The sequence below is a fragment of the Mustela nigripes genome, chromosome 3 (assembly GCF_022355385.1).
Source record: "Mustela nigripes isolate SB6536 chromosome 3, MUSNIG.SB6536, whole genome shotgun sequence".
Lineage (NCBI taxonomy): Eukaryota > Metazoa > Chordata > Mammalia > Carnivora > Mustelidae > Mustela > Mustela nigripes.
The window spans coordinates 99,764,857-99,778,887 of record NC_081559.1 but is presented as its reverse complement, the minus strand read 5'-3'; positions in this window follow the sequence as shown (position 1 = coordinate 99,778,887).

Genomic DNA, 14,031 nt, shown 5'->3' with positions numbered 1-14,031 from the left:
CTGTATTGATTAGGTCCCTAGCCTTCGGTACTGCCTCTTGTTCTTTTTTTTTTGTGGTGAATTTTTCCGCCTTGTCATTTTGTCCAGATAGGAGTATATGAAGGAGAAAGTAAAATACTAAAAGGGTGGCAACTACTCCAGAAAATATGCTTTGACCAAATCAGAAGAGATCCCAAATTGTGAGGGGGGAGAAAGGGGATAAAAAGAGGTTCAGAAAGAAAGAAAGAAAGGAAAAAAAAAAAGAAAAGAAAAGAATTGTAAAAAAGAAAATGAATAAAGGAAATATAAAAAAGAAAAAATATATATATATTAGATATACTAGTTTAAAAACATTAAAAAAGAAAAGGGTAGAAGTTAAAAAAACATTTTAGCAGAAGAAGAGAAAAAAAATAAAAAAGAAAAAAATTAAATTAACTGCAAGACTAAAAAAATCATAGGGAGAAAGCCATGAGTTCCACGCTTTGCTTTCTCCTCCTCTGGAATTCTGATGCTCTCCTTGGTATTGAAACCACACTCCTTGATAGGTGAACTTGGTCTTGGCTGGGTTTCTTCTTGTTCTTCTGGCGGAGGGGCCTGGTGTAGTGATTCTCAAGTGTCTTTGCCCCAGGCAGAATTTCACCGCCCTTACCAGGGGCTGAGTAATCCGCTGTGGTTTGCTTTCAGGAGTTTTTGTTCCCTGAGCGCTTTCCATAGAGTTCCGGAGGACGGGAATACAAATGGCGGCCTCCTGGTCTCTGCCCGGAGGAGCCGAGAGCCCGGGGCCCCACTCCTCAGTGCGCCCTCAGAGAACAGCGCCCAGTTACTCCCATCTGCCTGACCTCCAGCCACGCTCCAAGCTCACCGAGCCTGCGACTGGTTCAAGGTAACCCTGAGCTGTGAGCTTACTGTCGGCTCTGTCTCTGTAGCCGGTTTTCCCGTTCCAATACCCACAAGCTCTGCAACACTCAGACACCTTGATCCTTCTGTGACCCTGCGGGACCTGAGGCCACGCTGACCCCGCGTGGGCTGCGCCCTGGTTTAGCCTCTGGAGAAATGTCCCGCAGCAGAACAGACTTTTAAAAGTCCTGATTTTGTGCTCCGTTGCTCCGCCGCTTGCCGGGAGCTGGCCCCTCCTCCCGGGGTCTATCTTCCCGTCGCTTTGGATTCACTTCTCTGCCAGTCTTACCTTTCAGAAAGTGGTTGTTTCTCTGTTTCCAGAATTGCTGTTCTTCTTCTCTTTGACCTGCCGATGGATTTGGAGGTGTTTGCAATCCTTAGATAAGCTATCTAGCTGATCTCCTGCTAGCTGAAGTAGTCTCAGCCTGCTACTTCTCTGCCATCTTGACTCCTCCTTAGCTTAAACTTGCTTTTCTATAAAGAATTGCTACAGATAATTTTTCAACTATGCCCTTATTACACAATGTAAAAATAACAGGACACACAGAAAAGAAATAAAATATGAAAGAAAAGCAGCAGAGACAAATTAAAATGAAGGAATCAAAAAGGATTCAAGAAAAAAATAAAAATATGTACTGTGAAAACAAGATCAACAGATGTTGACAACATTTACATATATGGGACACTACATCCAAAAATCGGGAAATGTTTTTTCCATACCAAATATACATGGAACATTTGCAAAAGAAAATGACTATATATTTATTTTTTTTTTAGAGTCTCCAACATTTCTACCAGTTTTAATAATTCACTATGAGGACTCACAGGGCTCAGCATATTGCTGTTTCCATGACTATGATTTATTAGAGCAAAAGAATACTGTTATGAACTAACCTATGCCCCCCTCCCAAATTCATACATTAAAAACTTAAACCCCGATGCGACTATAGTATATGACTGTACCTTTATAAGTAATAATGAGGCGCTTAGAGTGAGTCCTAATCCTTAGTATATTTTTACAAAGAGGAAGTCTGGACACAGAAAGACACAAAGAGCATATGCATAGAGGAAAAACCATATGAGCAGGCAGCCAATGGGTGACCATCTGCAATCCAAGAATAGAGGCCTCAGGAGAAGCCAATTCTGTCAACATGTTGATCTTGGATATTTTGAATCCAGAACTATGAGAAAATGAATTTCTACTGCTTGAGCCATCATATATGTGGTATTTTGTTTTGGCAGCTTTAGAAAACAAATACAGATACAAGAAAGTTAGCAATGGGATAAGGCATATACAATTAAATACCAAGGAAGTCAGGACACATAATTTCCCCAGCACCTAGTTAAGACATGTGTGAAATGTCACTAATTTCATTAGACACACTCAGTGGCCAGGTTTTACTGGCCATCTAAGCACCCTCTGGCTATCACATATGAAAGTTCCAGACTCCCAGAAGAAAATCAGGTGTTCACCATAAACCATATTGTTTGTACAAAGAAGGCAGATACAAGGAACCACTCTTATCAGCCAGAAATCCCCCTGAAATCTAAGTTAACAGACCATAGCCCAGGGCCAATTTTGCAAGTAAGCTTTTCTGAGGATAGTTTCAGTTCTGCTCTTTCAACTCTTCTACACAACCCACACCTTACCCTCTGCCCAAGGCATATTTACAGCAGAATGGTTATCAAGAAGCTTGCCAAATGGCAGTGTTATCTCAGTCATAACTTTTAAGGGGTCATGGGTTTATTCAGTTAAATCCCATTTACCATAAAAGTCTATCTTAAAAAGCCAAGCTACTTCCTCCTAAAGTTGGTGCATTGACTTTTTTACCTGGCCCATGGCATCAGTTTAGGCACAGAAGAACTCTGGCCAGTAAAGTGGAGTTGACCTGAATGCCTTCCAGAGCTGAGGCAGTGTCAAGATAGTCAGTATACACATGCAAGAAGTACAATGCCAGAGGGCATATTCATCATGCTTATAATAAACAGTTTACCATTTTTAGGACCCCCCCCAGCAGGATGCATATTAATCAGGCAGTATAAGATAATAGGGCTCCTGATGTGGTCTCCACCATATTACCCTACCATTCTATGTTTAGTCCACTTAATTCAATCAGTTGTTGGTTTCAAAAAGACAACCTGAAGCTGTCAATTCCAAATAGTTTTGCTTGCTCCTGACACCAGTTCATCCTCTCACAAATGTGAATGGAAACTGGAGGTGTTCTGTGTGGAAAGTGCTGGGTCCAACCCCTGCTGTCTCCTAGACAGGTGTGATAATGTGCTCAGCAGTGAGATTGCATCAAAATGCTCAGAGTAGCTTGGAAAATCAACACTGGGGATTTTTCTCTCTTTTCTGGAGGGAAGGGAGGAAGAATAAGTTTCTAGGAACAGTTCTGAAAAACAAAGCTTATTAATCCTTCTCCATTCCCTGCACGTGCCCAGGTACCAGGGTTTTTGCCTTTTCTGAGTTGTTTTATCTAAGTGTGTCTCATGTAGCAATCATGCATTTACAGTCTTTAGCCTCTACTTCTGCCCATATCACTCATATAGAAGGACTGTAATCAAGAGGGTCCAAGCACTTTCTCAGAGCAAAACAGAACAAAGCAACACTTTATACAACTTAAACAGAAAGGCACATCATGCTTAGAAATTATGTTGAAGTACTGGATTTCCAAACATTTTTGAAATAGGTTTACACAACCTCCTATCCCTTTTGTTCTAATCATTTACTGAGTGAGCAATGTACAAAAATAATCACCCCTTTCTGAATATAGCTGTATTTATTAATAAAATTGCCTTACTGCAGTATGTGCTCCAGGAAAAAGGTACAGGAAGTAGACTCAAGCTCTCAGTTCATTGCTGCAAACTACAACGAATCAGGAAAACCAAACACAACTGATTAAGAACAGTGAGACATCCATAGTGGGTCAAGAGTCTCATTTGCAAGAGGTGGTTGGGGGGTTCACAGTCCCCATCATGTGCCCTCCTTCCAACTTGCAGCTATTGGCAGAGTTTAGGAATACAATCAGTTTCAAAAATATAAAGTTGATCAGGAATTCAACTTCAGATAGTTCTAACAGAGAATGGGCTCTTTTCTGTGGGTGTTTGTATGTGACAGTCAGCATCAGGGATATCTTCATAGTTTATGGCCCCTACACATGGGGGTCCTAAATCTGCAGCCATCTTGGAATCTGAGTTTTGCTCATTAAGCCTATGACTGCCTTCAGTTCAGCAAAATCCATGCTGAGACCAAGGCCATAACAGGTTTCAGCTTGGAGTCAGGTCCAGGAAATTAGTATCTGAATTCAGATTTTTTTAAAAAGCTTTTCTTCAGTGGAAGCAAAGGCAAGATTCTACACAGCCAGACAGCTCTGTTCCAATTCCAGGAGACATGCAAGGATTTCCAGAGCCCTTTATGTCTTGTCAGTGTTAGAGTCCAAATTGATCCACTCAAAAATATGCACATTAAGTTAGAAAATTATCTGCCTCTAAGGGTCAGATATCTGATTTCATAAGAGCTCATTAGTTACTAGGAACTGTTTTTACAACATCAAAAATGTATATCCATTTGGAGATTGATTCTCTGTTCATGTGTCTCTCTTTATTCAGAAGCTCTAATAATAGGCAAAAATCAGAGCCAAAAACATCAGTTATAAAGACACGTTTTGTTTTAAATGCTTAAAGAATTTAAATTGCAACCAACCCACCAGTGACAAAAAGCAAGGAATCTGTGTCCCACTAGCACCTCACTTTGTAGCTTCCCCTGATTGTGATGATCTCTTTAGACTTCATGAAATTATAAGCATTCACAATTTTTATTATATATGCAGGTGCAATAACTGCAAAATACAAAGCCAGTTAAAATCTCCTTTTTAGGCTGTTGCAAATCTATTTAAACTTCTATCAGTAAATTCCATATTCACAGGTTTAAGATTACAGTTGCTGGGGGAATGCGAGAAGGCCAGGGCCCTTTTGCAGTGCAAGCATTTAGGCTGAAGAAATGGCAAGATGTCCCTTTTATCCCCATTTTGGCTCACCTAAAGCTTTGCTCTGGCTCTTGGAATTGACTTAATCTTTTTTATCCCACTTGGAGGAGAGAAAAAAACAAATTTTAAAATGTCCAGCTCAACCAGTGCTCACATTTAGGGATGTTTCTCCTTCTAAAGGGAGAAAAGACAAAACAATCCAACACATCACCCAGGTTGCAGTTTTTTAAATCCTCCACTTTAGACAGAATAACCATACACTGTTAGAGAATACAACAAGCCAACTCTTTTAAAGGGGATATATCATCTTCAAATCCATAAGCAATTTTTACCTCTCACAATAGACAACAGTTCAGCTGCTATTTTGTAACATGGATGGCTTATAGACAACGAGGAAGTTAGGGCTCATCATTCTCTGCTCTCAAGCGTTCCTTTTCAAACAAGATTTTCACCGTATTTCACTGTGTCAGGGTTAGGCCGGCATCCCACTTCTGACACCAACTATGTCAGGGAAGACTCACAGGAATCAACACATAATCTTATCCAGGCCTATGATATATTACAACAAAAGAGTACCAAGAAAAATCAACGAGGGGAGAAGTTGATGGGGTGAAGTCTGGAAGAAACCTGGTTCAAGTTCTTCTGAGAGCTCTCCCAGTAGAGTCACACAGGACACACTTAATTCCTCCAACAATGAGTTGTGACAGGCATTTGAAATGTTGAAAGGAGGGAAGCTCATTAGAGACTGAGTGCTCAGAGTTTTACTGAGGGTTGGTTATGCAACATATTTTGCCTCTCACATACCAAAACTTCAGATACCCAGAAGGAAATCAGGCATTAAGCATAAACAACATTATTTGTAAAAACATTTTAGTCACAGTGAGTAGCTCTTCTTAGTTTTGAAAATGATGGGAATCCTCCCAATATCTAAACTCTCATATATTAGCCCAGGGTCACCCTTCAAAAAGGTCTTTCTATTCTAATTTCAGACTCATGATGTCAATGATTTTCTGCACATAGACCCATTTAGTAAGCCTCAGTAAACGCCAAAGGTTAAATACAACAATGTTCTCTTATCACAATTCAATTAAACTAGAGATAACAAAACATTACAAGTTAATCTCTATATATTTGAACAATATGTATATGTACGTGTGGGGGGCCAAAGTAAAAAAAAAAATCACAATGAAATAAAATATTTTAACTTCATTAGGAATCAAGAATAGAAGTTTGAAATCACTGTATTATGTCAGTATAGTCCTATTAGGATGGCAAAAGACAAAAGACTAAAACTACCAAGATTCAGTGAGAATGTGGAGAATATATCCCTTAATCACTTTCTTGTGAGTGTTAGTTAGTACAATAAAACTGTCAATAACCTATGAAATGATTGGTATTCATGAAGTTGTAGATAAATGTGGAATTGTGATGGGGAAATTGGATGCTGTCAATGTTCTCTTTATGAGCAACATGCAGAGATTAAATAGATAATGTCTTTTGCTTTTTTGGGGGGGCAGTATATTTTAGTTTTGTATATTTTTATGAAAATGTGTACTAATTTCACATTAGACAACAGTTTAAGAGAAAAACAGAAATGTTTTTTCAGAGAATGAAAATAAATTATTTCAGAACATCATATATTTTTGTCCTAGAAGCCACCTTGTCAAGTGTCTCAGAATGGATCTTTGTGATATATTGTACAAGAAAGCTTATGGTATGTCAGTTCTTCCTAATGTAATTACATGTCTCTGTGATGTCACTGAAGCTAATAGTACTGGATTCACATAAAATTAATATTCAGACATTGTCCATAATCTAAGTTTTCCACGCTTTTAAGATATTAAATTATTCCTAATCCTGGTACCCATAAACTAACTACATTTTCAATTTTCAAGATATCCAAGTTAGGTCTCATATATTCCTTCATTTATTTACCCATTTACTCACAAAACAAGTATCTTTGAACCTATGGACATTATGAAGACTTCATATTATGTTGGGAGGGATCTGGAACCTCTTGAAAAACACCATAATGCCATTAAAAGTTTTAAACTATAAACCTGCACACATATGTGCATGCATACATACTTATATGTATATATGAATCTGTATCTATCTAACATACAGGCATACACTTATGTAAATCTATAATTACATATCAATTTTTATAAGACAAACTGAAAATAAAAATGAGGTCAACATATCTCTAGATAGGAAATAAAATGTAAATAAAGGCACAGAAGTGAGTGAGGGTTAAAGTGATTTTAAAAATAAAACAAAACGGGAACCCTGGATTAGAAGTCTTGGTATTCATTCCCTATGTAATTTTAGAGGAGACAGTCTTGTGTGCTGAGATCCTGGGCACAGACTGGATTTCTCAGCTCATGTATTAAGACAAAAAACAATGATACACTGCTGTTAGGGCTCTAATCATGATGAAGCTGAAGCTTACAATGATAGAAGTAACAGGAAGAAACATGGATCCTAACCTAGATGTGTCATTTATTAACTTGGGAATTCATTTATTTTCCTTTGAGAAAACAGTCCTTAAATGACAATATTAAACCTTCTCGTGAAGAGGATCTTCACTACACTAGTTGAAGGCATCTGTAAAACCAGTAGGTATAGAAGGATACATTTGCAAAAATGAGAAGGAATTACCTATAGAAAGGGAAAGTCAACATTATAGATGGTGGCAATAATAATGAACAGGACAGAACAACAAAAACAAACAAACAAACAAAAAAATGGGATTTTAAGAGGCCAGTGTTCTATTTGGCTAAGACAGACTGAACACAAGGTAGAGTGACTAACAATGAATGTAGAGGTGTAGGCAGTGCTGCTAAGTCACATATACTTTTGATTGTCATTTCAAAGCATTTGAATTTTATATAAACCATAATGGAAAATTATTGGAAGACTCTAAGTAATCCAGCATCTTAATATGATTTGTTTTTTTAAGATTTTATTTATTTGTCAGAGAGAGAGAGAGAACTGGAGAATGCACAAGTAGGGGGAGTGGAAGGGATGGGGAGAAGCAGGCTTCCTACTGAGCAAGAGGCCCAATGTAAGACTTGATCCCAGGACCCTGGGCTAATGACCTGAGCCAAAGGTAGACACTTAACCAACGGAGCCACCACAGTATCCAGAGAACCTTTCCTTTACTGAGCCTGTCATAATACATTTGGGCTGCTATTACAAAATTACCAGAGACTGATGGCTTATAAATAATGGAAATTTATTTCTCATAGTTTGGAAGGCCAGAAGTCTAAGATTATGATGCCAGCATGATCAGCTTCTGGTGAAGGTCCTCTTTTGGGTTGAAGACTGCTGACCTCTTTTTGAAGTAAAATGGGCTAAGGAGCTCTGTGGAGTCTCTTTCATAAAACACTAATCCCACTCAGGAGGGCTCCACCCTCATGACCTCTCCACCCACCAAAAGGTCTCATCTTCTAACACCATCACAAGGGACATTAGGATTTCAACACACAAATTTCAAGAAAACACAAATACTCAGAAACTCATTCAAAGCTGGAAGTCTTTGGGGTTATTTGATATCTAATGTGCAGTAACATAACTTGGTATGTAGTATACCCCTCTGAAGAGTTCCACCAGACACTAGGTTTCTTAGCTGTGAAACTTCCAGCTACAGTAACTTATCATTCGCCTTGGAAGGGATAACTCAACATGCCCCAAACCATAGGAGAGACAGATGTTTGAATTCTTATAGGATTTATTTCCCACCCTTTTCCATGTATGCACTGGACCAAAATGTCTAGCAGTGACCTTTTTCTTTAGTTCCATTCAGCATCATGTCCCCATCATAATAGAGCAGGGTGATATAGTATATTATGAGTTGGTGATTGAGGCCTTTTGACATGAGGTAAGATAACTAGGATACATTGTAGACCTGTTAGCTGAAAGCAAACTGCTTTTTGTTGTCTTCATTAATTATTTGAGAGAAAACAGCATTTTCCAGACCCATAGCTACTTACTAGACAATAGGGAATGTGGAAAATTTTTTCCAAAGGTAGTGCTAAAATTTTTTTAAAAGATTTTATTTATTTTATTTGACAGACAGAGATTACAAGTAGACATAGAGGCAGGCAGAGAGAGAGAGGAGGCAGCAGGCTCCCTCCTGAGCAGAGAGCCCGATGCAGGGCTCAATCCCAGGAACCTGGGATCATGACCTGAGCTGAAGGCAGAGGCTTTAACCCACTGAACCACCCAGGTGCCCCAGTAGTGCTAAAATTTTATGGAGGGCACGTATTGCATGGAGCACTGGGTGTGGTGCATAAACAAAGAATTCTGGAACACAGAAAAGAAATTTTAAAATAAATAAAAATTTTTTAAAAATTTATTATACTAATGAATTCAGTAAAAATTCAAACAGAACAGAGATAATTTTTTTCATTGTCTAATGCTTCAGCTGGGAAATCTTGAATAAATAAGGATGACTCACTGTTTGGAGGGGGCCTCTCCACCATGTCTGATGCCTGGGCCAGGATGACTAGAAGGTTGGGTTTAGCTTTGACTGAGTACCTGCATGCATGTGATTTGGGTTTCCTCACAGCATAAGGGACTCCAAATAATCAGAATTTTAACATGGTGACTGAGTACTCTAAGAGCAACTTTTGTGTGTGAGCAAGGCAAATGCCACAATAGCTCATTTGATGACTCTTAGATATCACAGCCCCACATCTGCTTCATTCTATTTCTAAAAACAAGCCATGCATTGTATTAGTTATCTATTGATGTTTAACAAATTAATTCAAAGTTTAGTGGCTTTTAAAAAAGGCTTATTGTCTTAGTTTCTGTGTATCAAGAATCTGGAGGACTCTGCCTTGAGATTTTTCACACATCTGTAATCAAAATATCAACCAGTGCTGCTGTCTCATCCAAAGACTTGAGTAAGGGAGGATTTACTTCCAACACCACTTATGTGATTGATAGCAGGATTCATTTCCTTACAGCTGTTGACCTGAGGATCTCAGTTCCTCCTTGGCTGGTGGCCAGAAACCTCCCTCCATTGGTTGCCATATGGCCTCTCCATTGGGCAATACACCATGACAGCTGGTATCCATTAGAATAAGGAAGAGAGAAAGAAAGACAGAATGAGGAGAGTAAAAGACATGTTTATGTGAGCCAATCTCAGAAGGGATGTGCCAACATTTTTGCCATATTGTATTCATTAGAAGAAAGTCATTAAATCAGCTCAAAATGAAAGGAAGGGGAGTCTACAGGGTGTGACTACCATAGCAGGAGTTGGGGGACTTTATTGGGAGGACATTTTAGAGGATGCCTTCTACAATCTATACTCTGACCCTGAATAATTTATATACCTTCCACATTCAATATACATTTATGTTTTCTCAAGTTCCCCAAAAGTTATGTTATCTTAAATCCACCTTAAAATGCAGAATTTCACTATATAACATATCTTGAGGTATGGTGATGCTCCTCAGATATAGTGCCATAAGTGTCAGGACCTTCAGTACAATTCTTCTCATGTTGACTTATAAAGCTAGAGACTAATTTTCTGTCACTCATACAGTAGTGGGACAAGCATAATATAACCTCTATGGACATTCCTATTAAAAAAAATGTGGAGATAAGAAGCAAAAAGTAGTCACCTATGGAAATTCTGAAATTCAGCCAAGTCAAATGTTGGCAATTCTTTGATTAGGTCTCAAGGCCTGAGAGTAATCATCCATGGCTCTCTTGTTCTTCATCAGGGCTTTCTGTCGTGCCTCTTTATTCATTCCTCATTTTTAATGACAGCACATGTTTGCAGCTAAGTAGTATTCTCAGCCTGCTTTTTGCCTGTAGGATTTTAAAGATCGAATAAAGCTTGTCATTTTGTCCCATCTTTGTCCCATGCAACCATGATATTATTTTGCTGATATACTTCATTCAAAAACTTTCTGTGGACACCACTAGAGTTTACTCCATGGGACAGAAGTTAAAGAACACAAGTTTCTTTGACATAAAACTTTCTCCACTTTTGGTTCCTGTAGAGACAGCTGAGAGACAAGTCCATTAAACTTCTCTATTAGTCAGTTAGGGGTGCCATTAAAAATATCACAGACTGGGGGCTTAAACAATGTAAATTTATTTTCCCTTAGTTCTGGAAGCTGGAAGTCCAGGATCAAGGTGTTGACAGAAAGTTTGGTTTTTCCTGAAGTCTCTCTTCTTGGTTGCAGATGGCCATCTTGTCCTATGTCTTCATGTGGTCTTTTCTCTGTGCACATGTTGTCCCCATATGTCCTACTCTCTTCTTGAAAGGACACCAGTTAGAATGGATCAAGACCCATCCTAAAGGCCTCATTTAAACTCGGTCACCTCTTTAAAGGTGCTGTCTCCAAATGCAGCCAAAACCTGATAAATAGGAGGTTAGAACTTCAAGGTATGCCTTTTGAAGGGGACACAATTCAGCTCATAACAGCTTTCTATAGACAGACTAATGTTGTTTGGAAGGACTTATGAGGTATACCCCATTCTTACACTTTTTCAAGGGCATTTATGTGACTAAATCTTACTGTGAAGTATCACCTTTGATATGTTTGAGGTTTAGGCAGTTTTCTCTAGTCAAGCCTTTTGCTTCATCTTTAGGGTTTTTTTGGTTTGTTTGTTTGTTTGTTGGCTGTGACCTGATTTTGAACTTTGCTTAACAGTTATTTCTTAATTTTAGCATCTTCTGTCATCTAGAAAGGCGGGGAATTTTCTAAGCCATCAAGTCCTGGCTCCTTTTTATTTAACTATTCTTCTCTAAATTTATGTCTCTCCTGTCTCATTTTACTACAAGCAGTGAGAAAAAGCTAGGCAGCATCCTCAACATTTTGCTATGAAATTCATTTTTCGGTGCTCTCTACAATGACTTCAGATGAGACTATTGCTAACTTTTCAGCCACAAAGTTATGAGGATCATCCTTCCATCAGTTTCTAATAATCTGCTCAACACTTCCTTTTGAGCCTTAACTGGCTGTATCATCAAAGTCTGTTAACAATTATTCATTCCAATAGAGACCTTCTCTAACATGCTCCTCAGAATCCTTGTAGGCGCCATCACCTGGGCAATTCTAAAGACACTCTCTCCACTTGAAAATCATTGTAGCCTAACTGGCTGAAGTTGTAAGGAAGCATCATCAGGGCAGGCAGAGCAGCCGGAAGTTTACAGGTTGCATTCTGAAAGCAAGAGAACCACAGAAGGAGCTAGAGCCCTGAATCTGGATATAATGTCTGCCTCTGTCCCTGGATGACTCCTAACTGTATGTACATGAAGGACATTTCTGGTAGCCTAGTGAAAAAGCAAGCAAAAATAGCAAGAAGACTATCTTTTCAAGGAAGTATTGCAATGGGGGAGATTTGTGCTCATTTTTCATTATGTGGCTCCTTTTTTTTTTTTTTTTAAGATTTTATTTATTTGAGAGAGAGCGAGCACAGGAGGAGAGTTAAGAGGGAGAAGCAGACTCCTGGCCAAGCAGGGAGCCTGATGCAGGGCTTGATCCCAGGACTTTGGGATCACAACCTGAGTGGAAGGCAGATGTTTAATGACTGAGCCACCCAGGTACCCCATCATGTGATTCCTTAATTTCTGAACAACTCAGGCAACAGAAAACTCTAGTGTTATCAGCTTAAAGTATTAAAGATCAGAACTTGGAGCTGCCAGGACCAATGAAAATTTAAAAGGAGATACTTGGAAATAAGGGAGCCACAAAGAAGACAAGTTCTCAAGAGTGAATATAAACTTCCCAAATCCTTGACTAACCACTGAACTATATAGGTTCAGGAGAGATCCGTAGTGGGGCAAGAAGGGGGATGGGATGGGAGAGGGCAAGAAACGGTAGGTAGAAATTCAAAGATCTGAGCAGGGTTATTAGCTATTAAAAAAAAAAAAAGGAAGGAAAAAATGAGTTTGCTATTTGAGTGCAGGTAAGTTAAATTATTGCCAGAAGAAAATTCCTCACAACACAATTAAATCCAGAATAGCTATATTATATATTATCCACAAAGTATCATTTTCAACCAAGAATTATAATATATGTCAAAAAGTTGAGAGAAAAATTTGCTGCTTGGAGGCTGACAGTCTAGAGATGGATTGATACAAAGGGTAATGAGGAAGCTTTTAGAAGGTGGTTGAATTGGTGACTATTGTGATCGTGGTGGTAGTTATGTGGGTGTAAGAATTCATCAGAACTTTCAAAATGTATACTTAAAATGAGTGCATTTTAGTGCTCAGAAGCTATACTTAAATGAAATTGATAAAGGCAAACAAAAAAAAATTAAAAAGCAGAAACTTTCCCCCAAGTTCTACAGATAAGCAAATGGGGGCCACTGAAAAAGTAGGAGAGGGAAGGGGTACAGACAAAGGTGAACTTTGTTAAAATTCCTAACATATACATCTTGGCACTTCATTTGTTTTAGTTTTTTAGATTTGTTTGTTTTAGTTGACGGCGTATTATGCCTCCATCAGAAGGGATGAATACCCAACTTTTGTAGCAATATGAACGGGACTGGAAGAGATTCTGCTGAGTGAAATAAGTCAAGCAGAGAGTCAATTATCATATGGTTTCACTTATTTGTGGAGCATAACAAATAGCATGGAGGACAAGGGGAGATGGAGAGGAGAAGGGAGTTGAGGGAAATTGGAAGGGGAGGTGAACCACGAGAGACTATGGACTCTGAAAAACAATCTGAGGGTTTTGAAGGGGCAGGGGGTGGGGGGTCGGGGTACCAGGTGGTGGGTATTATAGAGCGCACGGATTGCATGGAGCACTGGGTGTGGTACAAAAACAATGAACACTGTTATGCTGAAAATAAATTTAAAAAAAAAAGAGAGAGAGAGAAGGTTCAGCCCAAATGGGCCCCAAAGTAAGATTTATGAAGTATATAAACAAAAACAGACAAACAAAAAGACTGATAAAAGTATATGACAAGAGAAAAAAGTATATATATATATATGTAAATAAAGGAAGAACCTTATTAAAAAGAACCCCAAGTGTAAGATTTATATACTATCAGGACAAACACAAAAACACAGAAACACTGGTGGAAGAAAAAGATGGGAGAGTCGTTATAAATTCTCAGTTTGGGCGAGGAAGGTTGTTTTGATTCTTCCTGGATGTATCTTGATATCTTTGTTAAAGGACTCAACTTTCCTAAGATAAAG